Raw genomic sequence first — 17,159 nt, forward strand, 5'->3', positions numbered from 1 at the left:
TGTGAACCCCATCACAGCACTGGATAACAGGCGCCCCAAGGGAACCGGCCTCCGTCAGAGCTTACAGCAACTCCGAAAGCAAAACACATAAATAACAACAAGATTAATTACCATCACCATCCTCAGTTTTGCAGCAAACATGCACAGCAACCACACCAAGCACAACGAGGGAGATGTGGGATCTTGGGATCTTAGAGCAAATCAAAACCAATACTTTCTTTCCTGGGAAGGTCCCAGGGCCTTTGTTATCTGCCTTCAAACCAGTATGATTCATCAGATGTGTTATGGATGTTGTTGTTGGCTGTGCGAAAGGTTCTTCTCATAACTCAAAAGTACACCAAAGATAAATGACAATTATATCACTGTATCCCCATTCACCTGACATTTATGAGCAGTATTTGTGTTGATCACCCCCCCCACACCCCACCCCACTAAAAAGCACACTAGCTGTCAATCATTTTAACTGACCTGGCCTCTCACATCACACAAACCCAATCATCAGTTATTGTCAGTCAGCAGGTCTATAAAGCCTGGTGTTTACCCCGTCTAGACAGACTGGGGGACTGGCAACCATGGGCATCTGAGTAGTATATTGCACCCAGTTTAACCACAGATGAGAGCTCCACTGTCATTTAACACCGTAAATCATCCCCTCGCACATAAACAGCCTATTAGAGTTGGGGTTTTGAGAAACCAATTTGAAGAGTAATCTGAAAACAATGTTTCAAAGCATAAGAAGCTCGGCGAAGGAATTCCCTTTTGATCAAACGCATTAGCGCACTTGATTCCTGAGGCTAAACTGTGTGATGCGATAAATCATCAAGATGAAGCTAAAGTTTAGTTTCTGCGGCTCCCATACCATGCGTGTTAGCATGTTGGGTAAACCAGCTTCATGGATAAAGTAAGACAAGGCAGAATTGTCTTGGAGCTAAAGGTGAACTAAAACACTATCATTCCTGCTCCACAACAGCACTAAGCTACATTTTTCACACAGTTATGTGAGCAAATAAGAATAGTTCTTGCTGCAGGTAAAGCGCTCTTCTCTCCAAAAAAAATAATATTATTTCCCTCCTTTAACTGGAAAAGCACTGACTGAGACAAACTGTACTCGGCCTCTATCCTCAGTGTTTCCAGCTAAAACCTCATTCAGACCTCAATTTAATATGGCACACAATGATGGCTGGAAAAAACTATGCCACCACACATATTATCATATTAATTACCACGGCGTACTTTTGGTCACCAGGAGGAGAAAGAATAGCAAAATAAAAAATCTCAAAAATGAAAATGCTGCCTGACCAGAGGAATTTGTTTACGCTGAAGTTATGATGCAAAACAAGTAGAGAAACAGTCTAAAACAGCAAGAGAAGATTTTTCAAAACATCACATTTTGCATGATGGGCTAGAGAAAAAAAATTACTGCAGCGTAATCAAGCGTAAACATCTGTTGGAAGATGGATGAGCTGCGTGGGTGCTTTTCAAGAACACCAGACCTTTCATACTAAATATGGGGCTGTGACTGTATATTTAGGATGCTACAAATGTAGATAAAGGCACTGGGAGGGGGAATAACCTTCTGCACAGCTGTGACAAGTTCACTAAACAGTGTGGCTGTTGTTGCTCCGATGTGGAGTGATAGCGTCGTACCCGTCTACAGCCCTTTGACTGAAACCAATGCCATATCACTGGAAGGAAGTGGACCTGTTATTGTTATGACCTCAAAGGCTTTGGGTGGTCCACATTCAGACACACAAACACACGCACATATGAGGAGCGAGAGAGAGACAACTGGCACACACAAACGTAACTATCCAAAACACTAAAAGCTCTACGAACACCTGCAATTTCCATATGCACGCAAAATAGTGCTGTCAGTTAAACGCGTTATTAACGGCGTTAACGCAAACCCATTTTAACAGCGTGAATGTTTTTAGCGCGAGATTAACGTTCTTTTTGGCCTAGTAAACTTGGTAATTTTTTTCACATGCTGTTGCAACAACTAGTAACGTTAGAAAACTACAACACCACACCGGATCTAGCTAGACTGGAAACAAAACAACAGGCACGCTTATTTGGGCTTGCGAGCCAGCCAAAGAGTAGTAGGCTAACGTTACGTTTTGAGTGGATGGCGAGCGCGAGACGCCGAAATGGATGCCAATAAGATTCTGAATGGTAAGTTTACTTTTAAAAAGTTGCCAAATGGTTCCATTGACAAGACCAAAGTGATCTGTGTGTTCGGTCGTGGTGAACTGAGCTATCATCGCAGCACCTCCAATCTGAAATACCACTTGATGGCCAAGCTGTGGCCAAGCACACAGCTGATGCAAATTCTCTGCCCCCTCGTCAAAGCCAGGCGATAAGATAAGAGCATTAAAATGAGAAAAAAATAATGGGACAAAAAGAAGTCAAGGGACATTTAGAATAGATAAAAATGTGTGATTAATTGTGAGTTAACTATGACATTAATGCGATTAATCGCGATTAAATATTTGAATCGTTTGACAGCACTAAATCAAACGCATTGCTTCTTACACTTCCATATACATAAATTAATCTCTGGTATGGCTTTTTTTGCATGTAACCAATGCAAACTATTTATAAGCCTACAATGAAAACATCTACACAGGCAAACTTATCCAGTGATGACTCATATTGCCATAAACAATACATACACTTAACGGTACACAGTGTTGGGAAAGTTCACTTTCTACATGAACTAGTTCAAAGTTCAGTTCACAAATTTTAAAATGAACTAGTTCAGTTCATAGTTCAAAATTTTGAACTAAGTTCACAGTTCCAAAAATGAACTAGTTCATCGTTCCTTTTTTCCATATGTTGCTTCAATTCAACGTGCCGTTTCAGGTTTGCTGTGGATGTGACTGAACTGCAGATTTTCTTTTTGAAAGCCGGCGGGCAAAGTTTGCACAGAAATGTAAGATTTTTCCCATCCTCACCGACCTCATCATAAAACTCGTTTAAATGATCATACAACGCCTCCTTGCTGCTTCGTCTCCTCCATGCTGCTTTTTGTTTTGATGACGCATGCGGCGGTGCAACACTGGTGGCTGGTGTTGCCAGATTGGATTTTTTTGCTACATATTAAGGCCTGTTTACGGTGTGTTTTACCGAGTTTTTGCCTGGAAGGTTCTATAGAAATCTGGCACCCTGTTGAGGTAAACTGAGAGAGCGTGCCGTTCACAGACACCAGAATGAACGAGTTCACAGTAACGTTCATCAGGCAGTAATACAGTATGTTCAGTTCACGTTCGCCCAAAATATTAACGAGTTCATGAACTAATCGTTCAATGAACGCGTTCAGGCACAACACTGACGGTAAGTATATAAAGACATGCACACACACGCACACAGAGAGATAGGCATCAGTCACAGGCTAATATAGTTTCCACGGTAGTCTGTCAGTGGATGATTTGAGCTGACAGAGATTCATCGTGGCTAAAGTTTAATCCAGACCTGTCCAAACAAACGTGTTCAACCTCGCCCAAGTAGGACGGAGCTAATATCCACACAAAAGACACAAAGCTGAGCACATTCGCACGACTAATCTGAGAAAACACCAAGGTGCTGCTCTTAGCAGGTCTTTGTTCAGCCTTTGGTTACTTTTCTCATACATTTTTTTAGATTTCTCATCTATTAGCAGCCTGGTTAAGTGTGTGTGTGGTGAGATTTCAGCGATGCAGTCAAAGCTGTTTGGTTTTAAAGTTTCGCATTGCTCTGTTTAAAATGCAATCCATCAGCACCCAGCAGAGTGAATCATTACTGTATTTACCAGGAGAGAAACTCTAGATCTGATAGGACACAGGTCTTACACATGTATACAGGAAAACAATCACCCACCCTCAGACTGACTGAAAGAGACATATTGGCTTTGACAAACCTTTACAGCAGTCCTAATTCCCATTTTGTCATGCCCACGCACACGTATAACACAGAAAAACACATGCAGCATAGACAAATAGTGGCAATCAGTGGGTGGATGTCAGCCCCCAGACAGGAACTGCTCCCAGCATTTGTAACGTAGCTCATAAATCATTGCACACATTGGGGTAACGATCCATTGAGAAAAAGAGGTGAAATTGCCTGTAAAATACGACCATAAGACCACACCGCAGCATTCACAGCTCTTCCTCCTGTCTGGCAGTGCTATCATTAACACGATTATCACCGTGCACGGCTTTGACAATGCCTCAACACACAGAAGCAATGCACAAATATACCAGACTGGACAATGGCTGTAATGCTTGTGGTCCTTCAGTGGTAGCTTTGTTGCCATACATCTGCTATCAATTATTCAAATGTGAACTTTTAATATTGGAGCTCTGTGCCGAATGGCATAACACCTTTCACTAATATATATCTTTTCTAAACTTTGTACTAATGCGAGTTACAAAAAACAAATCAAACATTTATTTTTATTACTCAAAAAATGTATTGTTGTTTGAGTTTGTGGTATGGTTATTACAACTTCTGGTGAAAATCAGAGAAAAGGGAGTCTAGTCTGGCCTCCTTTTTTCTCAGATTTTCTGGAGGAAAAACTGTTGTTTGATGATATGGCAAAAATATATTTGTAATGTAAATATGAACTGTAAGTATGATCAAAATAACCAAATAATGGAAGAGTTAAAGTATCAATCTCAACATTTCTTTTAATTTGTTTAATCAATAAAAACCTCGGTCATCCATTAAGCCTGATATAACACACCATTTAGTGCTTTCCCTTATTTTAGGACATTTCTGCAATGACAAACAGACTTGTCCAAAATGCATCGAGATTCACTTTAGGTAAAAACAACTATCAAAATCCTTTTCAAAATCTTTTTTTTTCTTAAGATGCTTTATACATCTATACAGCTTTGCACTGTTGTTATTACTGTGCCCTGTAAACTGTGTGAGAGGGACCTTGAGGCCCGAAGGAAGTAGATCCCGAAACTGATCTGAAACCTGGTGTTCATATTCTGCGGATTTCCTCCTACGTTAATTTCATCAATTATGTATTTTCCTGCAATCTGCAGGCTATCTGTTTTTCGTAGAAGAAGAGGGGCACATCCTACCTGGTAGCAATTTAGAGATTCAGATTGATTAGCATACAAACAGCTCCTTGAGGGCTACAATCATAAAATCGGATTCAAAGGTGAAGTTCAACAAGGGATCAGTTACCCATAACAGCATATCAATGATTGTAGTAAAATACTTGCCAATTAGTGGAATACAGCATCAACATGACAGTGTTTTTAAACATGTATACCAGCTAAAAACATATAAGATTATCTGTAAGTAGATCATCAACAGTCTATTTATCTAAACAATTTCACCACCTCACCGTTACTGTATCATTGCCCCCTAGTGGCTGGACCTGACATCCAAGACCACCGCTGTTGAATATACTGGCCTGCTCTCCTCCGGTGGCTCCTCAGCATATCAGTTTCCACTGTATAGAGCACTCAAGAGAGCTGTGAGGCTATGCTGACCGTGTGTGAAGCTGCCTGCTGGTAAAATCCAACAAGAGCTCCACAAAACTCCCTGCGGCACATTCTGAGCGACATGAATTTGCTAGCGTCTTGCCCTGAGCCTAGTCTGGCATTGCCAGCCAGATTATCTCCACAGCGCTGCGGAGCAAGGTCAGGCTCTACCACACATACATTCCTGGATAGGAGAAAGAAACGCTCAGGGTTGTTTGCATTCCTCTAGACTCGAGTCTGTTCGGTGTGTTCCGTGCCGTCGTCCGTCGGAGGAGCTGTCGTCCTTCGTTTTGGCCGACCTGACTTGCTTGGTTGGAGGGCGGGCAGTCGGACTCACTCCACCAATCTGATTGGTGGAGTGCTAACCCGGAAATAACGAGCGGGATGAGTGACGAACACCTCTCAAAATCTGACGAAAATCTTTTAAACTGACCTTTGTCGATCTGAAATGAAGACAGATTCAGCAACTGTATGGTCTATTTCTCGCTTAAAAATGTTTTCAGAACCACGTTTCAGTGAACTATCTTCATAAAATACGAGATGTTTTTTTTGTATTACGTCTCTCGCACGCGCAGAACGGTACGCTCAAGACGGCGTCGCTTCGGTGTGTTCCGAGGCTCTTTTTGGACCTCTGGGAGCCGACTGATCAGTCCGCCTTTTCTGCCGACGGTCAGCCGTCGGGTTGGTGTGTCGGGGCTTTAGGAAGGAACATTAGGTGGAACATTTGCACCCCGCAAAAGAAAACGCCACATAAAATATTAAATGAATTTAACTGTTCACACAATATAGTAACAAGAACTATATAAACTAGCAGGATAGATTGTTAAAACGTCATTTGCTCTTACCAGTGGATCACCATGTGTATTTCATCCACAGCAATCCTGCCAAATCGGTTCCAAAACGTCCCAATTAGATAGTAAATGCTGTAAACATATTCTTTGTAAATCTTTACAATCATTCCCTGAAGGAACCAAGCGGGCCTGCCTTGTTGCACGATCCAAATTTTATTCCAAACTTGCACATTTTTGGAAATGTACTGTCGATCCAGACTACCCTGAGCCTAACAGCAGAGTAAGAATGGAAAAAAACTGTATTCCTTAACCAAAATGATGAGCATTCAAGAAGAGCAAGATTGACAGCCACAGTGCTTTGACAGTACTGCTGTGTAAGGGCCATGATAGTATCTCAGTAGTGTGTGATGCTACATTACATTATGTTCCCCGTCACAGGCTGAAAATTAATGTTTTCCAAGAAGACTCGCGTCAGCTACCCAGTAAATCTTACATTCTCAGCTCACACAGAACTCTCCAGATGTATCCTCTCTCTTTGCTCTTTACATACGTATGATGATTTTTGAATAAACCATGGTGATCAGTAGGGCTGGGTATCTTTCAAAAAGGTTTGATAGCGGTACCGATACCAATACCTTGACTTCGATACCGGTTCCTAAACAATACTTTTTTCGATACCAATTATATAAAACAAAAGGAAACAACATTACAGCACAAATCTTTATTTTTCAGCCCCTACTACTACCTTGCCCATTTCATGTATGTCTGTGTATATGTACATGTGTGTATATGTGTATATGTATATATGTATGTGTGTATGTATATGTGTATTCATATATTTTTTAAATGTTCTGTTTTTTGTATTTTACTTCATTGTTGTCGGTTGTGTTGTTTTGGTTTTTATCTGCTGTTTTTTTTTCTGGAAAAGCACTTTACATTGTACACATTATTAGATCTTGGTAGAAGCATGCTGCATGCTTATTGGCTCACTGACGCGGATGAGATTTACTCCTTAGGGATTGAAATTGGGTATTGAATGACAAGGTATTTTTCGATACCAGATACTTTCGAGGTAATTCAGGCGGTGCCTAAAAAGTATTGAATTCGGTGCCCAGCCTTAGTGATCAGTAATGTATTTACCTGTTCACAAATACTGCCAGCTTACAGAAATATCAACATTTTCCAAACACTACAACCCAACTGTGTGTATTTCTAACATTTTTAACCTTAGAACAATAGATTACACTTTTGAAATGCTTCCCTTGCATATGTTGAGACATACAGTTTGTGAATTAATTGACTGTTTAGAGAAACTTGAATTTAGTCTAAACTGCAAGTAATAATAATAAATATAATAATAATATTGTATTTATAGAACGCTTTTCAAAGTACTCAAAGATACTTTACAATAAAACCAGTACATTAAGCACATTAAAAACAAGTGAAGCAATAAAATTGACAAATAAAAAACAAGCATATTAAAAATAAGTGAAACAATAAAATTAGCAGGTCTGTAAAGCACAGTAGGAAGGGGCCTGGTTATGGAAGGCTTTGTGGGTGAGGAGGGATACTTTAAAATGGATGCGTTGGGAAACAGGGAGCCAGTCAGGCTGTCAGGCTGACATGTCAGGCTTTATCCCAGCATTGTACATCCGTTGAGCCAGACTAGGCTTCAAGCAATGCGTTTGTGTACAAACAGCAGCGGACCGTACAAATCAGCATCCTGTGAGGATCTATTGGCAGCTAGGGGAGTGGTTTAGGTGTGTGTGGACGGGACAAACGGATGGTTCATCTAATCACCTGCCAGGTAATTTTTTTAAAGTGCCTGCCGTTCCTCAAACAGTTTCCAATGACGGCTTCTCAGATGGTTCTGTGTTAACAAACCATCTGGCACATCAGGTTATCAGTCACCACGCAGTCAACAGAATTTCAATGTACTGTATAATGTTAATTAGCTTGATTATTTTTTTTCAAAAAGGATTTAGTCAAATTGAATAGTTGACTATCAGTAGCAAACAATTGCACATAGCTTTTGGCAAAACTAAGTATTAAACCTCATGTAGAATTATCTACTTCACCTATGATTCATATGTTCAGTATGTTCCAAACACGCTGCTTTTTCCCTGTCACGCTTTTGCCTCCATAAATCTGAAGCTTAGCTGGAAGTAGAATATTTAGCGATTTATGGTGAAACAATGATTGTTTGGAACAGACGGAACATCAGGTTTAACAGTGGAAAAGTGGATCATTGGGATCAGTGGACTTAGTGGAATATAAATTTCTATGGACATTTTAACATGATTTTCGCCGTGACACTGGATCAGCATTGGAATTAATTATAACTGCTGTGAATACAAGATGACTACAGCTGCCATCCTCCACAAATGAGCGAGCAACAAACTTCAGAGCCCCTTTTCATTCTCACAGGGGGTGAGTATTTGATACTCAAAATATTTTTGAGTGTTGCTTTAACACATAATTCTGCATAAGTCTGTGTTTCTCAAGAACCCTTACTACCACATATGATATCACTTATGATATATATCAATATTACACATGGATAATGGTCCTTCTTCCCTGGTACCTGTCCATTTCAACCTGTAATAATCTACTTTTACTACTACTTTTGTCACACATACAGTACACAAAGGACATAAACAGAGAAAGAAAGACATTTTGTAGTTCAATGTTTCAAAACCAAGATGCATTTATATAAAAGATGTAAATGTATGCCCATGTATTTTTAACATGCAACAGCGACAGTCTCAACACAAAATAATTGTTCAAAGCACCTTATGTACTGGGGTGCCTAAAAAGTTGGAAATATATATGTATTACTTGACATTTGTTTCAATTGTATTTATTTGTAAAAGTGTTTTGACTTTTTTTTTTTTATTATTTAAAGATTATTTTTAGACAGTGGATAGATATGAAAGAGGAGAGAGATGGGGAATGACACGCAGCAAAGGGCAGCAGGTCGGATTTGAACCCTGCGCCACTGCAGGACTCAGCCAACATGGGGTGAATGCTCTTACTGGGTGAGCTAGAGGCCAGCCCAGTGTTTTGACATTTATCGAATTTGAATGGTATAGTGAAAAATTCTAAAATCAAAAGTGACACAAACATTTGTCACTTATATTGCGAATTCTTTCTCTCTGTATATTGGGGATGCATACAATGCAGCATAAGTGCACAAACATCACATAAAGCACTAAGGATACATATGGTAGGTATACATGAAACACATTCACTTCTCCGTGAACCATCACCTTATCGTGGTGGAGAGGTTTGTGTGTCTCTGTGAACCTGAGGGCTGTGTTGTCTGGAGCTTTGTGCTCCTGGTAGGGTCTCCCAAGGCAAAGTGGTCTCAGGTGAGGGGCCAGACAAAGAATGGTTCTAAAACCCTATGGAAAAACGAGGTAGAGATGGAGTGACCCTGCCCGGAGGAAGCCCGGGGCCCCCGTCTGGAGCCAGGCCCAGACGGCGGGCTCGTCAGCGAGCGCCTGGTGGCCGGGTTTGCCACGGAGCCTGGCCGGGCACAGCCCGAACAAGCTACGTGGCTCCCATCTCTCCAGCCCATGGGCCCACCACCTGTGGGAGGAACCGCTGGGGTCGGGTGCGATGCCACATGGGTGGCAGTGAAGGTCAGGGGCCTCGACGGACCAGACCCGGGCAGCAGACGCTGGCTCTGGGGACGTGGAACGTCACCTCTCTGTGGGGGAAGGAGCCGGAACTGGTGCGGGAGGTGGAGCGCTACCGGTTAGATCTGGTGGGCCTTACCTCTACGCACAGTCTTGGTTCTGGAACCATACCCCTGGATAGGGGTTGGACTCTTTTCTTCTCCGGAGTTGCCCAGGGTGTGAGGCGCCGGGCGGGTGTGGGGATACTCACAAGCCCCGGCTGGCGCCGCTGTGTTGGAGTTTACCCGGTGGACGCGAGGGTCGCCTCCCTACGCCTGCGGGTTGTGGGGGAAAACTCTGACTGTTGTTTGTGCATATGCACCAAACAGGAGTTCGGAGTATTCGGCCTTCTTGGAGACCTTGACTGGAGTCCTGCATGGGGCTCCAGTGGGGGACTCCATTGTTCTGCTGGGGGACTTCAACGCACACGTGGGCAATGATGGAGACACCTGGAGAAGCGTGATTGGGAGGAACGGCCTCCCTGATCTAAACCAGAGTGGTTGTTTGTTGTTGGACTTCTGTGCTAGTCATGGATTGTCTATAACGAACACCATGTTCGAACATAGGGATGCTCATAAGTGTACCTGGTACCAGAGCACCCTAGGCCGAAGGTCAATGATCGATTTTATAATCGTTTCATCTGATCTGAGGCCGTATGTTTTGGACACTTTCGGGTGAAGAGAGGGGCAGAGCTGTCAACCGATCACCATCTGGTGGTGAGTTGGGTCAGGAGGTGGGGGAAGACTCTGGACAGAGCTGGTAAGCCCAAACGTGTAGTGCGGGTAAATTGGGAACGTCTGGAGGAGGCCCCTGTCCGACAGACTTTCAACTCACACCTCCGGCGGAGCTTTTCGTGCATCCCTGTGGAGGCTGGGGGCATTGAACCCGAGTGGACAATGTTCAAAGTTTCCATTGCTGAAGCTGCGGCGAGGAGCTGTGGTCTTAGGGTCTTAGGTGCCTCAAGGGGCGGTAACCCACGAACACCGTGGTGGACACCGGTGGTCAGGGAAGCCGTCCGACTGAAGAAGGATATGTTATCCCGGAGGTCTCCGGAGGCAGTTGCAGGGTACCGAAGGGCCCGAAGGGCTGCAGCCTCTGCCGTGAAAGAGGCAAAGCAGCGGGTGTGGGAGAAGTTTGGAGAAGACATGGAGAAGGACTTTCGGTCGGCACCAAAGTGCTTCTGGAAAACTGTTCGCCACCTCAGGAGGGGGAAGCGGGGAACCATCCAAGCTGTGTACAGTAAGGATGGGACACTGTTGACCTCAACTGAGGAGGTAATAGGGCGGTGGAAGGAGCACTTTGAGGAACTCCTGAATCCGACTAATACGCCCTCTATGTTAGAGGCAGAGCTGGAGGATAACGGGGGATTGTCGTCGATTTCCCGGGCGGAAGTCACTGATGTAGTCAAACAACTCCACAGTGGCAAAGCCCCGGGGATTGATGAGATCCGTCCAGAAATGCTCAAGGCTCTGGGTGTGGAGGGGCTGTCCTGGTTGACACGCCTCTTCAACATTGCGTGGAAGTCTGGGACGGTGTCAAAGGAGTGGCAGACTGGGGTGGTGGTTCCCCTTTTTAAAAAGGGGGACCAGAGGGTGTGTGCCAATTACAGGGGTATCACACTTCTCAGCCTCCCTGGTAAAGTCTACTCCAAGGTGCTGGAAAGGAGGGTTCGGCCGATAGTCGAACCTCGGGTTGAGGAGGAACAATGCGGATTCCGTCATGGTCGTGGAACAACGGACCAGCTCTTCACTCTTGCAAGAATCCTGGAGGGAGCCTGGGAGTATGCCCAACCGGTCTACATGTGTTTTGTGGATTTGGAGAAGGCGTATGACCGGGTCCCCCGGGAGATACTGTGGGAGGTGCTGCGGGAGTATGGGGTGAGGGGGTCTCTACTCAGGGCCTTCCAATCTCTGTACAACCAAAGCGAGAGCTGTGTCCGGGTTCTCGGTAGTAAGTCGGACTCGTTTCAGGTGAGGGTTGGCCTCCGCCAGGGCTGCGCTTTGTCACCAATCCTGTTTGTAATATTTATGGACAGGATATCGAGGCGTAGTCGGGGTGGGGAGGGGTTGCAGTTTGGTGGGCTGGGGATCTCATCGCTGCTCTTTGCAGATGATGTGGTCCTGATGGCATCATCGGCCTGCGACCTTCAGCACTCACTGGATCGGTTCGCAACCGAGTGTGAAGCGGTTGGGATGAGGATCAGCACCTCTAAATCTGAGGCCATGGTTCTCAGCAGGAAACCGATGGAATGCCTTCTCCAGGTAGGGAATGAGTCCTTACCCCAAGTGAAGGAGTTCAAGTACCTTGGGGTTTTGTTCCCGAGTGAGGGGACAATGGAGCGGGAGATTGGTCGGAGAATCGGCGCAGCGGGTGGGGTATTGCATTCAATCTATCGCACCGTTGTGACGAAAAGAGAGCTGAGCCAGAAGGCAAAGCTCTCGATCTACCGGTCAGTTTTCGTTCCTACCCTCACCTATGGTCATGAAGGCTGGGTCATGACCGAAAAGAACGAGATCCAGGGTACAAGCGGCGAAATGGGTTTCCTCAGGAGGGTGGCTGGCGTCTCCCTTAGAGATAGGGTGAGAAGCTCAGTCATCCGTGAGGAGCTCGGAGTAGAGCCGCTGCTCCTTTGCGTCGAAAGGAGCCAGTTGAGGTGGTTCGGGCATCTGGTAAGGATGCCCCCTGGGCGCCTCCCTAGGGAGGTGTTCCAGGCACGTCCAGCTGGCAGGAGGCCTCGGGGAAGACCCAGGACTAGGTGGAGGGATTATATCTCCAACCTGGCCTGGGAACGCCTCGGGATCCCCCAGTCGGAGCTGGTCAATGTTGCTCGGGAAAGGGAAGTTTGGGGTCCCCTGCTGGAGCTGCTCCCCCCGCGACCCGACACCGGATAAGCGGACGAAGATGGATGGACATTCATAATTGGTCATTAATACATGCTCAAATAATTCTGCACTTACTGTTTATGTTACTGCAGTTTCTGTATGGGTTGTATCTCTTTCTTCAGCTGCTCTCTGCTGCTTGGTCACACTCTCCTATCAGGGACAAGAGTAGAAAAAAATGTTACACATACAACTGGCTCACTACAGCACTCAATGATTTTGATGTTTAAAAAAAGACAGTAGTGCAGCTGACAGAGAAACAAGGGTACACGCATATATCTGGATGAAAGATAAACACACAACTGGAGGGCACCACATTATGTACTTATAAATAATCGCTTAGAAGATCCCAACAAAGCAACTCCCCTAATCCCACTCCATGAGAAAGTTGACCATGAAACGGAAGGATTGCTCCAGTACAAGTGCTTCTTGGACACACTTCAATAGTCGAATGGAATCCCTGAATATCTCCAGCAAGATAAATAATGCAACACAATACAAATCAATCAGGAAAATGACAACAGTACAGCCCGCCCCATTCATTGCAGCGCTAAGCAACACTGGGATCACTGTTAAGTCACAAAAAAGGCTCATGTATGGACATGCTCGATGCACAGCAACAGCTAATTAAATGATTTCCATAATCAACGTTAATATAAAAGCAAAAAATCTAAATGTTTTGGAATGATGCATGAAGCAATGGCAACCACACTGTGTCAATCAAACTCAAGAGCTCCTCACAGCGTGAGGGTGCCAATGAAAACACGGCTCAAACTCATGGCTCTCACTGTTTACTCTAAATCTGTGCCTTCTTTACCAATTGGGGGAGGAAAATGTGTTCTTAAGAAATCACTGTTTTCATTTATTCATGGCTATTGAGTAGAGCAAAAAATAGCAATATGATAACAGATGCCAGTGTTTTACATTTCACTAAAAACAGCAAAATATTTGGTAAAAGTCAGCTTTACTCAATAGAAGACAGCTGGATTCTGAGATTTGGAGACTAGTAAGGTAAAGATAGACACAGCTGCTTGCAAGGTCCTTTGAATCGGCATTGGTTTGAGGAACAAACAAAAAAAACTATCTTTCTAGCCTTCAGCAAAGAGTGCTATATTAGTTGAAATGCTCACAATGACTCATATTACAGAACAGCTAGGCACATCATCTTAATTCCAACTGAACTCAGCCCAGCTGGATAGTGAGAATCTGTAAATTGTATATCTGGTTGAGTTTGAGAAAATGAAATCAAAACTTAAAAACCAAAACTTTCAAATGGATTTTCATTGGTGAACCTGAATATGTGTGTGTGACGTGATGTGGCTGGTAGAATTAGGGTGGTAGTTTTGTTCGGGGGGGGATGGGGGGGACTACATTGAACTGGATTCAACTGGCTGAACATGCAGCAAAAATATGAAAAGCTTCTTGTTTTTGTCATAAAGCAAGTTAAGTTTAAGGTTAAAAAGTTAAGGCCAGTGTTCGTATGTCTATACAACACCATACCACCAACTGAGAACTGTAAACATATCACTCTTTCCTAAAGAATATCATCTGCTTACACTTTTCTGATATGTGGTGATTAGCTTTCTAGGAAAGGCATCCCCTCTGTAGAGAGACACATTTTGTCTGTGCAAGCAACGAGGACATTACGCAGTGAAAAGGATGCTCATGTTCACGAGCAGGCTAGAAGACATCTCAGTTTCTCAAGCTCTCTGACAATCTTGAGAAGAACGCTACGATGGTAGAACACAACAACCACATATGGAAGACATTGTGGGCAATTACAGTACAGTAGTTGAGACACTTATACAAGCTATGCAACATGTACACAGGAAAAGCCACAGCGTGCATCTAGGTCTAAAAGAGGACGGGGGTGGGGGGTGTGAATGAATGGTGGTAAACAAGGGTGAGGGTAAAACATGCTTCTCTGTGCCGATAGCCAGAACTGATTAGCCTAAGAGACACACGAGACACATAAAATAGATCACTTACAGGTGGAAATGAGGACACATCTAAGAAAGGCAAACACAAAGATGGTTTTTGCAGGTTTTCATCAGCTTCCTGACCTTAAAAACTTTTTGGCGAGGACTATATAGCTGATGAGTTTTACTGATATCAGAGTATGTGTGTAGTGGATGGAAAGTGTCACACAGACTCTGTTTATTTACAACCATTGTGGTCTTCCCGTCTAAATATTCAAAGGCAAATGGGTCCCCCTCCGCAAAATGAGAGCTTTCCAGTCAGACCCTCTGGCCACACTGATTGAATCTAAATTCATAATGACAAGACAACTGCATACAGTATGCCCCATTACAAACACTATTCTTTATAGAATGTGTTCTTAAAAAGCATTATCCTGTTTCATGCACATGGTTTGAATCAAGGTGGATTGGCTGTGCTCAGTGTGTAGTATTGGAAAGTTATTATTTTCAAAGGCCCACAGGCCTCCTTTTCCAGACTCCATGTACTGAACAATGTAACTTTCCCTGAGCAAACATAGGGATGTATCTCTGGAACAGACAGAATCGATTTGGTTCAGCCCAAACACTAGCTGCACATGAGGATGCACTGCTGCTCTCCAGCACCGTGCAAGTTCAAAATAGTGACACTCAAGCCAAGAAAGAGCCACTGCCAAAGCCTGTGTAGTACTTGGTTCTTATCAAATCACTGTGAACATTATTCTTAGGTTACCGTGAACTGTGGAAGCAGAAAGATATAGCCATTAAACTTTTTTTTCACGCCCAAGAAACCAAATATCTTTAGCCTTCTTCAGTCAGTTTGAGGGACTGTTCACATGCTTGTCTCGGCTGGCTGGGCAATTGCTTAGTATTGTTATCTGAGAATGGAGCTGTTCACTGGGCGGAAAGTTCTCTGAGCAATTTCTTTAGGACGCCAATCAAAAATATGCGATATTCCCGGGGGTTAATTATGTAACCTGACAAAATAGTAACAGGCAAAACAAAAAAGCTGTGCCAACACATGCTCTCAATTTTAATAGGAAAAAAATGATTACAATGAAAAGAAGCACTGATTGTGGATTATGGCTTGGGCACGTAATTACTCTTTGCACCTCTCGGACACTTACCACCAAACCATGCAGAATTGTATATAGATTACAAACAAAAAGGAAAATGTCCAACTGGCTCAGGGACCTGACTTAAAACAGTCAGGAACATTTTTATAAAAAACAAAACAAAACAATACTCCCCTATTTATTCCAAGAAAGGATGCCACAAATAAAAATATAGCAATTCAAAAATGGTCTCTGTTGTAGGCCTGTTGTTATCCTTCTCCTCTAAAGTTTGGGGTCTCCTTCATCACAGACACCTCTGGCTTCTTACCACTACCAGGACAGCTAGCCAGAGAGACGAGCAGAGAAAATTGCCAGTTTGTCTGTCATTTGATCATACTGCGAGCCATTTTCAGTGGGTGTTCATGAACGCCCGCAGAACGCCCGCAGCTGTTTTTCTCATTTCTCCTGTGCTTTTCCTGACACAGACCATTTGGGCAGATGTACACTCCACCTGGGGTAGAACTGACAACCAAAGCTCGCCCTGTGCTTATTATATCTGTAAGAACTATCAGGTCAAGGCTGAATTCACTCAAACAACGTCATGCCATCAAACACACTCTAATCGCTGAGTAATCCACCTTTCCCAGAAGCAAAACACAAATATATTCACTGTTAACTGGAAACATGCAGACTTACAATACATCTAGTGTGCATGTAGCAGATGTTTACATATACAGTACATGTGATCTAGCTGGAAGCATCTGTTCATCCCCATGAACCCAAATTTCTTTCATCAGTACTAAGCAAGCCCAAGGATGTGTCCATCCAAATCCCCTTCTTTCCTCAATCTGCCCTGCACGCCCCTCTATCCTACCCTGACAACCATCATGGTATCCCACCACCCACCCACCTCTTCATCAGCAGGCTTCTGTGTCCCCTCCACTGATGCATCCAGGGGGACTCCACGGCTGCCTAAGATCATTATAGGGGCTCCTGAACCCCCCCCACACACAGACTCTACAACCCTGTGTGGGCCTGTTGAGCCTGGGGCCTGGCATGTGGAAGCAATCACAGCAGAGAGAGATGAAATGATATACAGAACTAATAGCAAGATGGATCAGTAATGACCGAGATCTAATGTCTAATCAAAATACGTTCACTCAGCACAAGCAGTGACTTCATGGGTCTGGGTGCATGTCTCAGAGAGGGAGGCCCTGGTCAGTAATGACCGGGATCACATATCTTATCATAACACATAGATGTGAGTGCCTCCATTATAAATATTAGCCACAACTACTGTTCACACAGAAATTCTCAACACT

General features: G+C 43.8%; 1 long non-coding RNA gene across 1 annotated transcript in view; it reads right to left on the minus strand.

Moving 5' to 3' along the window:
* Positions 1–17,159, minus strand: part of LOC114560622 (uncharacterized) — a 124,318-nt gene that overhangs the window by 97,385 nt on the left and 9,774 nt on the right. The window contains exon 2 of the long non-coding RNA XR_003693210.1: positions 12,906–12,980. This is a non-coding gene — a long non-coding RNA (uncharacterized LOC114560622). The remainder of the gene's footprint in view (positions 1–12,905; positions 12,981–17,159) is intronic.

The sequence above is a fragment of the Perca flavescens genome, chromosome 8 (genome assembly GCF_004354835.1).
Source record: "Perca flavescens isolate YP-PL-M2 chromosome 8, PFLA_1.0, whole genome shotgun sequence".
Classification (NCBI taxonomy): Eukaryota; Metazoa; Chordata; class Actinopteri; order Perciformes; family Percidae; genus Perca; species Perca flavescens.